This window comes from Euprymna scolopes, chromosome 27 (genome assembly GCF_053919585.1).
Source record: "Euprymna scolopes isolate OS-2025 chromosome 27, ASM5391958v1, whole genome shotgun sequence".
Taxonomy (NCBI): domain Eukaryota; kingdom Metazoa; phylum Mollusca; class Cephalopoda; order Sepiida; family Sepiolidae; genus Euprymna; species Euprymna scolopes.
Window position 1 is genome coordinate 96,126,536 of NC_136508.1, and position 20,522 is coordinate 96,147,057.

The window sequence follows — 20,522 nt, forward strand, 5'->3', positions numbered from 1 at the left end:
TGTATTTTTGTTGGGTTTTAATAGATAAGGTACATCGTTTGTAATCTAATGATCGCGAGTTCAAATCTGGGCGTTGTAATTTATAATCAGATGTAAATGTAATACTTGTAGTGTCACTGGAAAAAACAGGAATTCAAGATGATTATGTGTTTGTGATATCAAAACCGATAACACAGATGGCGAAATATTCACTTGAATGTTTCATAATCTAACCATGACCCGTTGGGTCACAATTACTACTGCTGTTTATTAGACTTGGATTTCATTTGAGAATTTATAAACTGACATCTGTTGAAACGTTCTCTTTGCCTAACTAAAAATTACAAGTTTCTATATCCTAATTATTATTAAACGTTACTTCAAGGGAGCTCCGGTAGTTATAATATGTGTGGCTCCAAAACGTTACCAACTCACGTGGCTAAGCACGTTTGTCCAAAACACACTTCTACAAACAAAGAATTCTTAACTAACCTATTTTTTTAACCTAACCAGTTATATAGTGTGATCAGACCGACAATAAATATAGATATCTTGTGGCCATCTGTACATCTTGGAAGACAATGGAGCTCTGTGCCTTAGATTAGTCCATTGCCAAATTGCAGCATCTACTGTGACTGTGAAAACCTATCTTGAATCGACACTGTTACAGATGCCACAGATGTAGGTGTTGTTACAAGAGCTTTATTGCAACCCTAACCTGTGTTCTCTCCTCCCTCCTTTTGGAGTTTGCCTTTACTGCTCTTTTCCAGCGGCTGCTGTCTTCAGTCACAGATACCCAACATATTGGTTTTGTTTATATATTACACTTTTATAATATACCACTTCACTGGAAAAAGACACTCATTTTTATGCTCATCTTAAAAGAAAAAAAAAAAAAAGGTTCAGTTTTATTTACTATAGAAGTGTACAATTGTTTCGGCCCTTTAATAATATTTTAGTTCTCTGCAATGTTTTTTTTTTATTATTATAGTCATTCATCAACGTTTACTTAATAGAAGTGGGATATCCACATCAACAACTTCCATTGCATCCAGTATCACTGTGCGAACCTTTTCAAGTCTCGCACAAAAACACGCGTTCACATTTCAAGCTATATTACTTGTCATATACATACGCACACACAAACATATGCGCTCACGTCCACACACGTACATATATTCACGTTCGCGTACATACACTCACGCTAATGTACACACATGTACTCACACACGCGCACACGAACGCACATATGGACGACGTCACTTCCGCGTTCTAAGGAAATATACCCATGCGCAAAAGACCACCGGAAACGAGTATAAAAGAGAGAGCAACAACCGGCTTCTTTCTCTTTAGGACCAGCTTTCGTGCTGATCGGTCGGTCTATGGACCGACCGCGTGCGTCACACCCACTTGCTACTATGTATGTGGCACGAGCTAACAGACCGTATGTACACATTCTCACTCTTTCTCTATCTATCTACTACTGGTCCCTGAGAACACCTTCGCGTAGCTGACTGACGACAAGCCTCTATCCTCTTCTTTGTCTACACGATGGACAGCCATTTCTCGTTCTATTACATTACTCACTTCAATTCCCACGCGCGAACAAATGATAGAGACCCGAACTTGAGATGAACACACATTTTCTTTTCTTTCTACAACACCAGACCCGCAACGAACATTGGTTACACACGCGTGGACATGAACACATGTTATAACTAAAAGGTTCATTCTTTCAACAGTAAATAAACGATGTTTATCTTATCCATCAATTGAATCTTTGTTTCCTTCAATTCCATTCGTTTCATTATTTTCTTGTGGCGAGCTAGGGTATTAATATACCCTGGTCCGTTACATCACTTATTTTAGCAGGTAAAATAACTTAAAATGCCCTTTTCTCTACCCTGCAACCTCTCTCCCACAGAAGAGACGTTGCGAGCCTGTCCTTGTTTTATCGTTATTTCCATGGCAGATGCTCGTCTGAACTCCAATCTCTGGTCCCCCCTCGCCAATCTTTCACGAAAAACACCCGTCTATCTGAATCCACTGTGAAAAATTTCCCCCACTCTTTATCTGTGCCTAAATCAAAACGCGGATTCCATGAAGAAAGCTTCTTTCTTAGAACTGCACGCATGTGGAAATCTGTTCCGTCTGCCTGCTTCCCTCCGGACTACAACTTGGATGTCTTCAAGTCCAATGTTAACAAATTCCTAATGAACCGCCCCCATAAGTAAACACTTCAGCAAATCTCCTCACTAACTTAATGTACTTGCAATAACCCTTATCCCTGAGTGGCTTCCGGGCCTTGATAAGTGGTGATCACTGTGTAAAAAAAAAAAAACTTTCTTGAAAGAATTTACATTTTACCGTTACCAAAATGAAAAGGCTTGTGACTCTTACGCAATATTACACTTCATACTATCTAGATAATGTAATGATTCCATAACAAAAATTCCATTTTTGGAAGCATTGTTCTGCATAAAAAATGTGATGCTGCATTCGTCTATCGGCAATCATTTTTGTCCAAATTAAAATTTTCTGTAAATTCTGTTGACTCATTTCTATGCGGAGATTCTTTCCACCAATGCTACATGCTTTCACAAATCTGGCATCTACTCGTTTCCTCATACCTGTCAGGCGGATTGGTTCCTTCAACGCTGTCATCTGGTTTTGAAAAAGAATGATGTGGTTTATGCTTCTGTAAGAGTATCTTGTGTAGTTTCCGACGTGTTGGAGACGGGGAGTCTCATGGTGGGCGACGAAGCATTTCACTGAAGAACCACGGCAACACACAGCGAACCAACAAACAATGACAGCCACGGCGCGAAGGTAATTAACAAAGCTCAGCTGACTGCACGAATAGAAACGGAACCCAACAGTCACTAACGGAACCCAACGGTCACTGTACTGATCGCCACGAACGTCAGAACCCGACTGCCTCGCACCTCCAATGGACAGATTTTTATTCCTCAAGATGGCCTAGCTAATTTGCGATCCTGCGAGATTCCGTCTCTAATAAAAGCAGGTAGGCGCCATCTTGGAACTCTTTCTTCCGCTGCCCCGACCACAGGATCAGCCACCACCCCGCACGCCAGGCACACACGGACTCTCTTGCGCCGAGGGCTACAGTTAATCTCACAGCTTCTTACCCCGATCCGTAAATAATGCTGTCTCTTGCTCAATCACCACAATGTTAGCATTTTGACTTTGTGATTGTGTGACCATGTTTTGTTTGTTCAGAATGTCACCAAAAATTCTCTTCACGGCAGACTTTATCCTGTCATAGCATTTCATTTGATGCATATGCTGTCAGGCTTTGCTGGTTGGCTAAATTTACATTATCCAAAAGCTGGCATGCTAGTACAGCGTCCAGCGAACTCATCTTGTATTTCATGCTTCTTTGGTATCGTTGATCAAATTCTTTAATGCAGTCACAAATTGCTATATTCATTCTAAAACGAACATTAAATTATTATATAGATACGCTAATTTAATGTTCATTATATGTTAATCATTTCTTTTTAATAAATAGAATCTCCCGATCGAATAATATAATCTGGAAACCGTGACGGACGGACGTACATACGTCAAAGGTACTATGATATTAATATATAGATTACACTTTCACCCCAGGCATTGCCAAGTAGCCATGCTAGTTTACATATAAGTTCTAAGTAAGTTCACGAACTCCAGTCATTACTAACCAGTAGTTTTTCTCGTGAATAACTTTATGTTTGGGAAAAAATCTGATGCAAAAAAAAAAAAAAAAAAAAAAAAAATCAAAACATCAAAACTTGCTGATTCATATTCTGGTTCAGTCTGACACAGTATGCAAGCGGATGATCGTCACATGGCTCATGGAGAAAGTGGGTCATGTACATGCATGTTACTTTAAATCAATTAATATGGAGATCACTTGTCAACAGAAAGTGAATCAGACGAAACGCTTTTGTGTTATTGCTTATGCCAGTTGCTTTTTATAACACTTGACCTCTTACTTCGCTTGGACAGTTATTTTAAGTATTTATGAAGTAGAAAGTTTTTCCACCGTTTGAATGCATTGACATTTGAAAAATATAACGGTTCAGAGATGTCAAAATAAAGATTTTCTTTTTAAATATATTTATTTAAATTCTTATTTTTAATCCATAAGTGTCTTTCTCAAGAAAATACAGACTATTTTTTACAAGGCATGTTGTCATAGCCATAGTCTTCTGTTTTTATTAAAGACTAGTGAGGGGTACCCGGCGTTGCCCAGGTGTTTGTAGGTGTGTGTGAAAAAAAACCCCGAAATGTGAAAAAAAAAAAACAGGTGCCAGTGAAAAAAAAAAAAAAACAGGTGCCAGTGAAAAAAAAAAAAAAAAACAGGTGCCAGTGAAAAAAAATAACGAAGCCTTAACGCGCAGTTGGAAAATAGTAAAGTGTGAAAAAAAAAAAAACAGGTGCGCGTTTTTGATTGATGTGACGGCGATAGGTATTCAGCAGTTAGCATTTTGTGCGGAACAGTTTTTAATGAGGTACATTAAATCGGTTTGTTTGTTTTTAAAAACCCGCTCCCTGTTTATTAGGGGGAGCGTATCGTCTTGAAATGAAAGCTACCGTCTGATATGACGAAGTCGACATTGACCAAACGTTACTTAGCTCTCTAGAGACCACTGGCTTTCGGCCAGTAGGTATTTATTTACTCCTCCACCAAGCAAATTAGGCACAAGGCCAATTTTTAATGTGAGGAGTGAAGGGAGGGGGAAGAGAAAAAGGGGACCAGCTCCCGAGAGGTGGGAAATGGGAGCTGGTTAAAGGTCAGGTATGTGGGGTTGCCCCCACATCTGGTCTTTGCTTGCAGTATCTGTCGGAAGAGATACTACACTTTGATCTTGTCGCCCGGGCCCCGGAGGGCGCGCGGGCCAGTAATTAGAGTCGAGTTTCACTTTTTGTTTAAACCGAAAACCAAATGTAACGCATGCCGATGTGGGAAATGTCGAATAATTAACGTTTGAAAGTCAATAAAATTAAATAGACAAGTGAGCTCCGTGGTTAAGTGTGAGATATTACAATTTATAGATGATATAAAAAGTTTTAAGTTGTGAAGCGAGCGAGCGCTTCTCTGAAAGAAACTTTTTGTGGACATCGAGGAAAAGCGTACATACATACATACATTTTCTCTTTTATATATATAGATTAAGATTTTTTTATAGGTCCGATTCCAGTAGGTTAGTGGGAAACAACTCCAGAGTACTCTATTAAGAAACATGAAAAATAAAAGTGTGATATTCATTTCTATATTTATGACAGAATGTCAGTTTCAAATCCAAACAAAGGAGCCTCTAACAGAGGCTGAAGTTGCTTTTTATAACACTTGACCTCTTATTTCGAGATAAATATAATTCGAAATGATAAATATTTTTATGGAAAAAGAAGGGTCATTTCTTTATAATAGTATTGACCTTGACAGACATTTATTTCAAAAAGAATACCATTATGGCTGAATAAAGTTAACCCCATTGTTTAAATAAAGGGTTCCATTCCAAATTCCGTACAGCTTCTAGAGTTTGAGAAGATGCACTTGAAGATCGGGGGTTACATCAGCTGAAAGGAATAACATCCAAGATGAGAACAGTAGTTTGAATAATACAAATTGTCAAATTACATCTCAAAATTTCTGAAACATAAATTATACAAATAAAGATACAAACCACCATGGAATTTCCATGGGTTCCACTAGCTATATTAATATTCCATTTTGTAACAGCTGTTGTGAGATGACATATGTTGAGAGTACATGTGCGGAAAATAAATAATCAAATGAGGAAACGGATAAGAGTGACAGGACGAACAAAGCGTAACAAGTTCCATTAACTGACATGTTTGTTAACTTTTACCAAAATGTCGATAATTTCTATACAGATGGCACATGTCAGAAACGTGTTTTAACCTAATCGTTTTCTGAAGAGTGTAACTTGGGGATATTCTGGAATGGTTGTTATGTCCTGGGCACTGCACACCAGCTCTCCAAGTGTTACACGCAATAAAACAATAGGCACGTACATCAAATCTGTTGCCAAGGCCGCTGGAAAAATGGTGAGATACTTCTACCAATCCAGTGGATATCTCACTGCTGATGCTATTCTTTATCTATATAAGAGCCAGGTACGTCCAAGGATGTAATACTGTTGCCACATCTGGGCAGGAGCTGCTAGAAAGGACTTGGCCTGCCTTGATAGAGTTCAAAATAGACTTCGTAACCTCGTAGGAGATGTCCTTTTCTCCTCCTTGCAACCTCTATCTATATAGCTGACTACAATATGGTTGTGTTCAAGTCTAACGTAAATAAGTTCTTGATGAGCCGTTCCATATAAGTTATCAAATTTACCAATTTTTCATTACTAATGGTTACTATATTGTCCAATTTCTACTGTACACTCTTTAACCCTTATCCTTGAGTGGTCTCTGGGCCTTGATAATGTGGTGATGCCTATGTAAAAAAAAAAAAAAAGGCACATCCCCTTTAAATATGACGTCTGTTATGTCTGTTTTATTGGTCCTCTCTTGGGGTATTAGTGGCAGGGTTTTAATTGTCATTAATTCTATGGGCAGGAACCTTTGGTGCGAGAATGAAATGCTGTATGAAATAAGTTTACACCGTATGTTTTTTTTTATAAAAATATATTCTTTTATTTTAACATTTAAGAAGAAGTATAAAACTCAAGAGTTGAGGTATGCGATCCGTCACCAATGACTTCCAGATTTCAATTTTTAGTGACCAACATTAACCTCACTCAACTTCCAAATGAATTACGAATCAAATGGTGGGAGAGAGAGAGAGGGGGGAAGGGAGGGGGAGAGATGCTTATTTTGTTATTAAATTTCAACAGATTGTTCTGAAGGTTAATCCATTCAAGGAAGATGAGGTCAGCCACGTCCATCTGACTTTTCACCTTTTAATCTCAATTGCATAAACAACCTTATTTGCACTAACAACAGCACCAGCTTGTTTATACTATAAGAGACCCTGACCCCCCAAAAAAAAGACGTCTTATTGTTGAACTCAAGTGCAAATCTTCTCAATAAAGTAAGCAGTCCATTGTCAAGCAAACTATCATAAAAACCAGCAGATCTACATCGTGATACTTGGGGGAGTAGGAAATCATTTATCTTTATCATTAAAAACTGATGTTGTACTGTTGTCAGATGACAGGTAAATTTTACTGTAAAAACCAGAAAAAAAATCCAAGTAAGAAAAAAAAAAAAAAAATTTTTTTTGTCTTTTTTTTTTTTTTTTTTTTGTAAAAAACATTTTCATCTCAAACAAGGCATAATGAGATCCTATTTGGGATTATGTTTACTAGGAATTGTGAGAAATTGAACAGTTAACATTCTGCATGCCAGTACCATCAGGAATGCAGGAAACATAGGAGAGCAATTTTAAAGTCTAAGTCCAAGGAAGGAAACTATTAGAGTAGAAGGCCTTTTCGCATCTACAGACCTCAATAGTGAAAGGGTAGGATTTTGCTGCTTGTTTGGTTAGCCGAGAGTATGTACGTCGAGGGGGAACAAGTGCTGTGATCACATTCTGCTGTATAACAGACAAGGATGCAACATTGTGCCGATGGGACAAAAGTTGGAGCTTAGCCAACAGTGCACAACGTATTAGATTTGAGACTCTTTTTGGGACTCTAAGAATGACAGGCAAGTGGTAGATGAACTAGGTTAGATGTGGCAATAATACTCTATGCCGCGGCGAATGGTGGCTTACAAAAATAAATATTTTCCTTTTAATTAAAAAAAATAAATATGCAAGTAAAGTTTTACAAAAAAGATTAAAAATTTAAAAATATGCGAGATAAGTTTTACTATTTATAAATTAAGTACAAATGATGCTTGGAGAAATTGTACTTTAATATTAAATAAATTATAGAATAATTGTACTTTAATATTAAATAAATTATAGAATAATTGTACTTTAATATTAAATAAATTATAGAATAAACCAAACCTAATACACATCATAACTTCAAATGATTTTTCCATTCGATTTTAACAACAAAAAGTATATTTTTTACATGATAAACATGGTATTTGGAGAAAAGGAATTCCAAAGCCGCGCTTCAACACTTCCACCATCTTTGGTGTTGGAAAAATCATCTAAAGAAGTTGGTGACAGGATATTTTTATGGACCCATTAATCATAAAATTGTCTTCTCGCTAACGAGACAGCTGTAATGAAAAAATCCAGCAGAAAATAAACGAAAGTTATAAAAAAGATAAACTCCTTGAATTTCAACAAAGTTTTGCACTATATATATATATATATATATATATATATATATATATACACACACACACACACACACATACAGACACACTAGAATAATACCCGTCCCAAGATGGGTAAAATTAATTCCACAAACTGATCAATTTATCACCACTTGTATGTGACCTTACAAAGACTAAATTGAAGATATAGTCCTACTAAAACTTATGTCTAGAATTATTATTCTAATTTTGATTAAAATCCATTATATGATTTTGATTCTAGAAAATGTCTAACATTTAAGACTCAAGCTTAAAAAGAAATTGAAATTATCTCGTTTCATTGGTATTTCATGTTTATGGATCAAATTAAATGCAATTAGTGGGGACCGTTTATGCCACTATTCCGAATCGAAGGATACCGATTCCAAAAAAGAACGATTTTGCAAGGCAAAATATAACTGCCAGGCAGAAAACAAACTCCCGTAAAAATGATGAGAATGATTTGAATATTCTTTGGGAATAATGAGTATTTAATAGCGACAACGGTTCACAATGTCAACGATTTTATAAGAAGTGAAGCCGCAATGGGAAAGAGGCGAAAGAGTAAAAAGAAGAGAGAAAAAAATACAAGTACAAAAGTCAAGTTAAAACCGGAAGTAGTAAAGTTCCAGCCAATTACTGTTTCGCAAAAGTTAAACTAATCACAAAGAGGAGTTTTTATTTCTGCTTTTTACTGAATGGCATTTCCGATAACAAACAGTTTTGGCTGCGGCAGGTTAAAGGTCAATGTCAACAGACATCTGAAAACAACCATGTGGAGTAATAGTGTGTGAGCGAGTGTGAAAAAGAGTAATCTACAGTTAAACATATGCTTTTTTCTTTTTTTTTTTTTACATAGGCATCACCACATTATCAAGGCCAAGAGGCCACTCAAGGAATTTTTTAAAAAATGGTTAAATCTATGATTGTTTAAACATTTATGTAAAAAATGCATATAATAACTAAAGTGCAGGAGGCTACTGTAATAGGTGTAAGATTTTTATAGTGTTAAATGTTATTACTCTATATTACTACATATTACTACATATATACACGTGTGTATATATGTAGGAATAACTAGTAACACTATAATAATCTTATTTCTATCACAGTAGCCTCCTGCACTTTAGTGACAATATGCGTTCTTTACAAAAATAAAAAAAGTGTTTAAACAATCATAGACTTAACCATTTTTTTATTTTGTGGAGGATATGTTCGATTGTAGAATGCGTTCTCTTTCTTGCACACACATATAAGATCAATAAGGAAAGAGGAGAAAAAAAGAAAAACCTCTTTAGGCTATGACATTTTGAAGCTAAATGCTTCTCATCAGAAGAGAAAAGCCAACAATATACAAATAAAAAGATATACAAAAAAAACGACTTAGGAACATTTAGATTAGAAATGAAATATATATATATATATATATATATATATTGCAGACATCCCTGTAGCGAAGAGGGGGCGACCCCATCTTCGCTACAGGGATGTCTGCAAGCATGACATGAAGGCTTTCTCGGTGGACAGGAATACATGGGAAGCCTCTGCAGCTGACAGAACTGCCTGGAGGAAAATGATACGCCAGGGGATTATCATCAGCGAGAGGACCCTCCATGTTGAAAACGCTGCAAAGAGAGCTAGGAGAAGAGTGAGTGTACAGGCGGAACAGCCGGACGAAGCGGTAAATTGCATAACAACCTTCGTATGTCAAGGCTGTGGCAGACTATGCAAATCAAGAATTGGTCTCTACAGTCACACAAAAGGATGCATACAGGCAACATCTTAATACGGCGCTGATCCATAGTCGTTTCGACTGACGGATGCCACACATTATATATATATATATATATATATATATATATATATATATATATATATACAATTATAAGTATATACTTATAATAATCAATAGAAACAGCAAATAAAGAACTAGGAACTGTTAAAAAGAGAAAGTAAAATGTCAAATATGGGCAGGGGTAGATAAGATGGAAATGCAAATAATGAGTAAGAGGAAAAAAATTTATAGGGGAAAAGTAAAAAAAAAAGAAAAAGTCCAAACTTTATAAATTGTTCATGTAAGGTCCTTGAAATGGCATTCTGGAGAAAACCGTAATTGTCCAAAATAATGCGAGGCAATGATAAAAATCTAAGGTAATATTTCTTCAAGAGAATTCCATTATATCAGGATATATAGGCACGTGCATATAAGAATGGAATATATTATAAAAAGGATGGAATACTATTGCCATATCTGGGCAGGAGCTGCTAAAAACAGCCTATCCTGTCTTGACAGAGTACAAAATAGACTTCGTGGCTTAGTGGGGGATGCCCTTTTCTCTACCCTGCAACCTCTCTCCCACAGAAGAGACGTTGCGAGCCTATCCTTGTTTTATCGTTATTTCCATGGCAGGTGCTCGTCTGAACTCCAATCTCTGGTCTCCCCTCGCCAATCTTTCACGAAAAACACCCATCTAGCTGAATCCACTGTGAAAAATTTCCCCCACTCTTTATCTGTGCCTAAATCTAAACGTGGATTCCATGAACAAAGCTTCTTTCTTAGAACTGCACGCCTGTGGAACTCTGTTCCGTCTGCCTGCTTCCCACCGGACTACAACTTTGATGTCTTCAAGTCCAACGTTAACAAATTCCTAATGAACCGCCCCCTTAAGTAAACACTTCATCAAATCTCCACACTAACGTAATGTACTTGCAATAACCCTTATCCCTGAGTGGCTTCCGGGCCTTGATAAGTGGTGATCACTGTAAAAAAAAAAAATAAATAAATAAATACAGTAAAAGGCTGAACATATTAGATTCAGTAGAAAAAATAAGAATTTGTAAGATTCCTTTAAATATTTTTAGGAAACTGGATAGATTCATTTTATATTTCAACTCAATGAATTGAAAAATGGAGTTCATATTAAAATATAAATACAACGGACAGGAAATTACTAAAAAAAAAAAAAAAAAAAAAAATCCGTCGTCATGATATCAAAGGCATAAGAAAATGCTGTTAAATGTTAAATAATATATTACTGTGTTTAATGTTTTGCTGTTATATAGTATATATTAGCAAATGTGAGGATGTACCAAACCGTTTTTATATTTATTATTTTTTTTTTGTATATAGGAAATTGTATCTATGGTCGTTTATTCTTGGCATTTTACTTTGAAAGAAAAAAATGAAACATGTTATGGTTCTGTTTTGAATGTAAAAGAAAAAAAAGAAAAAAATTAAAATAAATGATATTAATTAAAATACCGAAGGAAAAGGTTATGGTGTTGCACCTGTTCTGAGCACCGCTGATTGTTTCTTTTTTTTACTTTTCCTGTGATGGACCAGAAAATATTAAGAGCCTCACTGATGCCGGACCAATCCCATAGAACTTGCACAAAATGTCAAATTTAGGTCAGAGGTTACATTGACTAAAACATTGAAAATAACACTCGAAATAAGAACAGGATTTCAAAGAATCCAAAGATTATTTTACATCAAAATCTTTGTACAGGAGTGTCCAGTATTAGATGACGTTTTTCAATCGTGCTTAAAAAAAAAAAAAAAAAACTCACATTGTCTACATGACATTTGATGGATGATCGTTTAATATTATGTGTGATTGTGCAGTCATCTTTAATTTCAATGTTTATAGTGACTGGAATGTTAAATTGACAACCACGAACGGCTTAGAATATTTAAAAGTGGCAGTTTGTTGTTGTTGCTGCAACAGTGTACATCTTGATTAGGTTGAACAGACTATTCTGGCCTGAACCACATCCAAAATCATGGCAATCCATGCACGGTAATACTGAGCAAGGTTGCACAAGATGGTAACCTAATCATGCTTCAACTGCCAAAGGCCAACCACTTGTGAACCTGAGAATTCAGCTAAATCCTTCTTAATGGTTGCAGTTCAGGTTTTTGGCTATCTACCGATACGCACGCACCACAGTCAAATATGTGTGATTATATCATAAATTAGTCTCCTTTCGGGCAGAGTTGCATGGTAATATTTTTACTTGCAATTAAAATACGAAATAAAATCGGTTAATGAAATAATACATTTGCTATATTCATCTTCATATTCTCTTTAACGTCCGTTTTATATGCTGGCATATTCTGAACGGTTTAAAGATATTTATTTGAAAACTAACCAATCTAGCCAGGTATTTATAACTTTTCTCTCAGGTCGATTTTCATCACTTCGTTTTATTCATGTTTCCCTTGGCTTTTCTCTGTCAAATAACTGCTGTCTCAACTGTTCTACATCTTTTAACCCAAGAACACTCATCTATTTTTTTTGATATTGAAACATAAAAAACGTTACAGGGAGTGTGTAGTCAAACTAAGACACGATTCAAATGAACGCTAAAAAGCAAATGACTAATTATTATTCTTTCTTTCTCCACTTCGTTTAAACTTCTTTAAAACAAACAGAAAAAAAAATTCGAATAAAGAGATTTCACCAACTGGCTACAGAAGAACCCTCAGAACGTCTGCTCATCCTAATCCTAACCCTAACCCCATCGTGTGCCTTTGACTGAAGAAAGCAAGGTGAAAAGGATCGCTTCAATGACTCACATACAGGTTTTTTTTTCATTTTTCACACATTCTTACATACAGTCACGTGAACAGAAACGAATTGCTACTCACAGGTATACACAAGAATAAGGTAAACCAACGCACATACATACACAATGCTACACCACCAAATATTCACATAGACATACTATTCACATGAACATTTTGAATGTGATTATTTAACTTTCGTTACCCAAACAAGTTTGCATGTAATAAGTCCCCAGACGTATCCCTCCACTGTACTGTATACCGATACTCCATGGCTGACTGGGATAGCTTCCGTACATTTATATCTGATCTACCCCTGCATTCCATGTTTAAAAAGGATGTGTCCTCTATAGTATCAGACCTGACCGAATGGTTAATTGTAGGCATAGACAGATTCATACCATAAAAAAAATTCCAACAAAAACCTAACAGTCAGCCATGGTTCTCTCCAGAATGTGCTGCTGCCATCACGCACAGAAATCACTTTTTCCATAGCTACCAACGTAATAGATGCATTGAGACTAAAGCTGCTTTCAGGAACGCCAGCAACCACTGTAAAAGAGTAATAAAAAAATGCAAGAGAGCTATATGCCCAGTCCATTAAATCCAAAGTAGCTGATCAACGGCTTGGTTCCCACCAGTTCTGGCAAATAGCAAATAGGATCCTGAACAGAAGTGTGCGTTCTATCCCAACCATTATCAATGAACCAGAGGTAATTTCGTCAGCTTCAGACAAGGCCAAACTATTTGCCAAGAACTTTGCAGCTAATTCTACCCTATGCGACGAAGGCCATCAACTCCCCATATTTCCTCCTATAACACAGAACTCGCGAGGTAACATACAAATATCTGTGCATGAGGTCGCCAAGCTAATCAAGAACCTTGATTCCAGTAAAGCAACTGGCCCTGACGGCATCCCAATTATAGTGTTAAAAAAGCTTCAACCAGAACTTGCTCCCATACTTATGAAACTGTTGAAGCGTTGTCTTAAGGAGAAGTGCTTTCCAACACCTTGGAAAACCTCATCAGTATGCCCTGTATTTAAGAACTCAGGTGATAAGTCATCTCCCTCTCAGTACAGACCAATAAGTCTCCTGTGTGTCATGAGTAAGTTGCTGGAATCCATATTAAATAGAGAAATAGTCAACCACCTCAGCAGGAATAACCTTCTTAGTGACACGCAATATGATTTCCTTTCTGCAAGATCTACAGCAGATGTGCTAACGGTTATATCTCATAGGATTAGCGAATCTCTTGACAAAGGCTTCTTTTCTAGGGCAATTGCTCTTGACATATCAAAGGCCTTCGACAGGGTATGGCATAAAGGCCTACTTCACAAGATTTCCAGGTACGGTATAACTGGAAATGTTCTCTCTATCATTAAATCATTTCTCTCTGATAGGCTCATAAGAGTAGTGGTTGATGGACAAAAATCAGAGGCCTGCAGTATTAATGCTGGAGTCCCTCAAGGGTCCATCCTGGGCCCAACTCTCTTCCTGATCTATATCAATGATCTCCCTAAACACATACTTAAATCATTCGTTGACATCTATGCTGATGACAACCATCTATGGCAACACATCAAAGGCTGTAAATGACAAAGCTCTTTCTGATTCTCTCTCCTGATCTCGAGCGCATGGTTCAGTGGGGGAAGACGTGGCTGGTTACCTTTAATGCATCCAAAACTAAACTCCTATCTTTGCATCATCAACGCTCTGATCCCCATCTGGCATCAATTGAAATGGATGGCTCTCGTCTTGGGGAGGCTCCATGTTTTGACAAGCTTCTGGGCTTGACCTTCACTCCTGATCTGAAATGGAACACTTACATCAAATCTGTTGCCAAGGTCGCTCCAGATGATATCTCACTACTGATGCAATTCTCTATCTATATAAAAGCCAAGTACGTCCAAGGATGGAATACTGTTGCCATATCTGGGCAGGAGCTGCTAAAAACAGCCTATCCTGTCTTGACAGAATACAAAATAGACTTTGTGCCTTAGTGGGGGATGCCCTTTTCTCTTCCCTGCAACCTCTCTCCCACAGAAGAGACGTTGCAAGCCTATCCTTGTTTTATCGTTATTTCTATGGCAGGTGCTCGTCTGAGCTCCAATCTGGTTCCCCCTCGCCAATCTTTTACGAAAAGCACCCGTCTAGCTGAATCCACTGTCAAAAACTTTCCTCACTCTTTATCTATGCCTAAATCAAAACGTGGATTCCATGAACAAAGCTTCTTTCTTAGAACTGCACGCCTGTGGAACTGTTCCGCCTGCCTGCTCCCCACCTGACTACAACCTGGATGTCTTCAAGTCCAATGTAAACAAATTCCTGATGAACCATCCACTTAAGTAGACACGTTATTAAATCTCCACACTAACGTACTGAACTTACAATAACCCTTATCCCTGAGTGGTTCCGGGCCTTGATAAGTGGTGACCACCTTGTAAAAAAACAAAAAAAAGAAAAAAAGAAAAGTGAACATTTTCATAATTAAAAGTAACTTTTATATTCTTATCTCTTATATAAAAATGTTATTTTTCTTCAATTTTTAATTTACAAAACTGTTTATGCTTCAGTTCGCACTTAATAATTGGTGACCCTTCTATTCTTTCACTATTTCATTTATTTCCATTTTAATGTGAATGTTCTGTACGAATATTTCACCTTCTTCCTTCGCTAAAACAACACTTTGTATCCAATTTATATCAATTCTTGGTGTAATTCTTGTCAATCCCTAAAAGCGATATCATCATCCAAAATAGCCACATCAAGGACAAAGAGACTATGTCAAGCGTAATAAGTTATGCTTAGTCCTTATATTGTTGGGTGTGAGGTTATCTCTGTTTAACCCAGGCAATGCCAAGTAACCCCTGCCAATGTGTTCATATCCTGGATAAATACATCCTGTATATATTGTTACCAGTCACCATCGTATCATTCAAACAATTTAACATTTGACACATCCGAATGTTTTTCAACGACAATTTATGCTTTTTATATATATATATATATATATATATATATATATATATATATATATATATATATATATATATATATATATTACACAAATTGTTTTTAGGGGGGTGGGAGCGACGTGACACTTGAAAATATCACGAATAAACAAAAAAAGCTCATTGACTAACCTCTTCGCCTAAGTTCAAAGATCTCTGTAGACTTTTTCTCTCTCATTCTCTTTTTATATATATATATATATATATATATATATATATATATATATATACTTCTCTCTATATATATATATATATATTCTTTCTCTCTCTCTCTCTCTCTATATATATATATATTCTTTCTCTCTCTCTCTCTATATATATATATATATATATATATTCTTTCTCTCTCTCTCTCTATATATATATATTCTTTCTCTCTCTCTCTATATATATATATATTCTTTCTCTCTCTCTCTATATATATATATATTCTTTCTCTCTCTATATATATATATTCTTTCTCTCTCTATATATATATATATATATTCTTTCTCTCTCTCTCTCTCTATATATATATATTCTTTCTCTCTCTCTCTCTATATATATATATATTCTTTCTCTCTCTCTCTCTCTATATATATATATATATATTCTTTCTCTCTCTCTCTCTATATATATATATATATTCTTTCTCTCTCTCTCTCTATATATATATATATATTCTTTCTCTCTCTCTCTATATATATATATATTCTTTCTCTCTCTCTCTCTCTCTATATATATATATATATATATATTCTTTCTCTCTCTCTATATATATATATTCTTTCTCTCTCTATATATATATATTCTTTCTCTCTCTATATATATATATATATTCTTTCTCTCTCTATATATATATTCTTTCTCTCTCTCTATATATATATATTCTTTCTCTCTCTATATATATATATATTCTTTCTCTCTCTATATATATATATATTCTTTCTCTCTCTCTCTATATATATATTCTTTCTCTCTCTCTATATATATATATTCTTTCTCTCTCTATATATATATATATTCTTTCTCTCTCTATATATATTCTTTCTCTCTCTCTCTATATATATATTCTTTCTCTCTCTCTCTATATATATATATATTCTTTCTCTCTCTATATATATATTCTTTCTCTCTCTATATATATATATATTCTTTCTCTCTCTATATATATATATATATTCTTTCTCTCTCTCTATATATATATATATTCTTTCTCTCTCTATATATATATATTCTTTCTCTCTCTATATATATATATTCTTTCTCTCTCTATATATATATATATTCTTTCTCTCTCTATATATATATATATATATTCTCTCTCTCTATATATATATATATATTCTTTCTCTCTCTATATATATATATATATTCTTTCTCTCTCTATATATATATATTCTTTCTCTCTCTATATATATATATATTCTTTCTCTCTCTCTATATATATATATATTCTTTCTCTCTCTCTATATATATATATATTCTTTCTCTCTATATATATATTCTTTCTCTCTCTCTCTATATATATATTCTTTCTCTCTCTCTATATATATATATTCTTTCTCTCTCTATATATATATATATTCTTTCTCTCTCTATATATATATATATATTCTTTCTCTCTCTCTCTCTATATATATATATTCTTTCTCTCTCTCTATATATATATATTCTTTCTCTCTCTATATATATATATTCTTTCTCTCTCTATATATATATATTCTTTCTCTCTCTATATATATATATATTCTTTCTCTCTCTATATATATATATATATTCTTTCTCTCTCTCTGTATATATATATATTCTTTCTCTCTCTATATATATATATTCTTTCTCTCTCTCTCTATATATATATTCTTTCTCTCTCTCTATATATATATATATTCTCTCTCTCTATATATATATATATTCTTTCTCTCTCTCTATATATATATTCTTTCTTTCTCTCTATATATATATATATATTCTTTCTCTCTCTCTCTATATATATATTCTTTCTCTCTCTCTATATATATATATTCTTTCTCTCTCTCTATATATATATATATATTCTTTCTCTCTCTATATATATATATATTCTTTCTCTCTCTATATATATATATATTCTTTCTCTCTCTATATATATTCTTTCTCTCTCTCTATATATATATATATATATTCTTTCTCTCTCTCTCTCTATATATATATATTCTTTCTCTCTCTCTCTATATATATATATTCTTTCTCTCTCTATATATATATATATATTCTTTCTCTCTATATATATATTCTTTCTCTCTCTCTCTATATATATATTCTTTCTCTCTCTATATATATATATATTCTTTCTCTCTCTCTCTATATATATATATTCTTTCTCTCTATATATATATTCTTTCTCTCTCTATATATATATATATTCTTTCTCTCTCTCTCTATATATATATATATATTCTTTCTCTCTCTCTATATATATATATATTCTTTCTCTCTCTCTATATATATATATATTCTTTCTCTCTCTATATATATATATATATATTCTTTCTCTCTCTCTATATATATATATATTCTTTCTCTCTATATATATATTCTTTCTCTCTCTATATATATTCTTTCTCTCTCTATATATATATATATATTCTTTCTCTCTCTCTATATATATATATTCTTTCTCTCTCTCTATATATATATATATTCTTTCTCTCTCTCTCTATATATATATATTCTTTCTCTCTCTATATATATATATATTCTTTCTCTCTCTATATATATATATTCTTTCTCTATATATATATATATTCTTTCTCTCTCTATATATATATATATATATTCTTTCTCTCTCTCTCTATATATATATATTCTTTCTCTCTCTATATATATATATTCTTTCTCTCTCTATATATATATATATTCTTTCTCTCTCTCTATATATATATATATTCTCTCTCTCTATATATATATATATTCTTTCTCTCTCTATATATATATATATATTCTTTCTCTCTCTCTATATATATATTCTTTCTCTCTCTATATATATATATATTCTTTCTCTCTCTCTCTATATATATATTCTTTCTCTCTCTCTATATATATATATTCTTTCTCTCTATATATATATATATATTCTTTCTCTCTCTCTATATATATATATATTCTCTCTCTCTCTCTATATATATATATTCTTTCTCTCTCTCTCTATATATATATTCTTTCTCTCTCTCTCTATATATATATTCTTTCTCTCTCTATATATATTCTTTCTCTCTCTCTCTATATATATATATATATTCTTTCTCTCTCTCTATATATATATATATTCTTTCTCTCTATATATATATTCTTTCTCTCTCTATATATATATATATTCTTTCTCTCTCTATATATATATATATTCTTTCTCTCTCTCTATATATATATATTCTTTCTCTCTCTATATATATATATATATATTCTTTCTCTCTCTCTCTCTATATATATATTCTTTCTCTCTCTCTATATATATATATTCTTTCTCTCTCTATATATATTCTTTCTCTCTCTCTATATATATATATTCTTTCTCTCTCTATATATATATATATTCTTTCTCTCTCTCTATATATATATATATTCTTTCTCTCTATATATATATTCTTTCTCTCTCTATATATATATATATTCTTTCTCTCTCTCTCTCTATATATATATATATTCTTTCTCTCTCTATATATATATTCTTTCTCTCTCTATATATATATTCTTTCTCTCTCTCTCTCTATATATATATTCTTTCTCTCTCTATATATATATATATTCTTTCTCTCTATATATATATTCTTTCTCTCTCTATATATATATATATTCTTTCTCTCTCTATATATATATATATTCTTTCTCTCTCTCTATATATATATATATTCTTTCTCTCTATATATATATTCTTTCTCTCTCTATATATATATATATATTCTTTCTCTCTCTCTCTCTCTATATATATATATTCTTTCTCTCTCTCTATATATATATATATTCTTTCTCTCTCTCTCTCTATATATATATTCTTTCTCTCTCTATATATATATATATATTCTTTCTCTCTCTATATATATATATATATTCTTTCTCTCTCTCTATATATATATATATATATTCTTTCTCTCTATATATATATTCTTTCTCTCTCTCTATATATATATATTCTTTCTCTCTCTATATATATATATATTCTTTCTCTCTCTCTATATATATATATATTCTTTCTCTCTCTCTATATATATATATATTCTTTCTCTCTCTATATATATATATATTCTTTCTCTCTATATATATATATATATATTCTTTCTCTCTATATATATATATTCTTTCTCTCTCTCTCTATATATATATATATTCTTTCTCTCTCTCTCTATATATATATATTCTTTCTCTCTCTATATATATATATATTCTTTCTCTCTCTATATATATATATATATTCTCTCTCTCTCTATATATATATATTCTTTCTCTCTATATATATATATATTCTTTCTCTCTCTCTATATATATATATTCTTTCTCTCTCTCTATATATATATATTCTTTCTCTCTCTCTCTATATATATATTCTTTCTCTCTCTCTATATATATATATATTCTCTCTCTCTCTATATATATATATATTCTTTCTCTCTCTATATATATATATATATTCTTTCTCTCTCTCTATATATATATATT

At 33.2% G+C, this 20,522-nt stretch overlaps 1 protein-coding gene across 1 annotated transcript in view; it reads right to left on the minus strand.

The window, feature by feature from the left end:
* The window catches only part of LOC145248747 (uncharacterized), a 199,072-nt gene that overhangs the window by 108,442 nt on the left and 70,108 nt on the right, over window positions 1-20,522 (minus strand). The gene's annotated exons all lie outside the window — the stretch shown is intronic.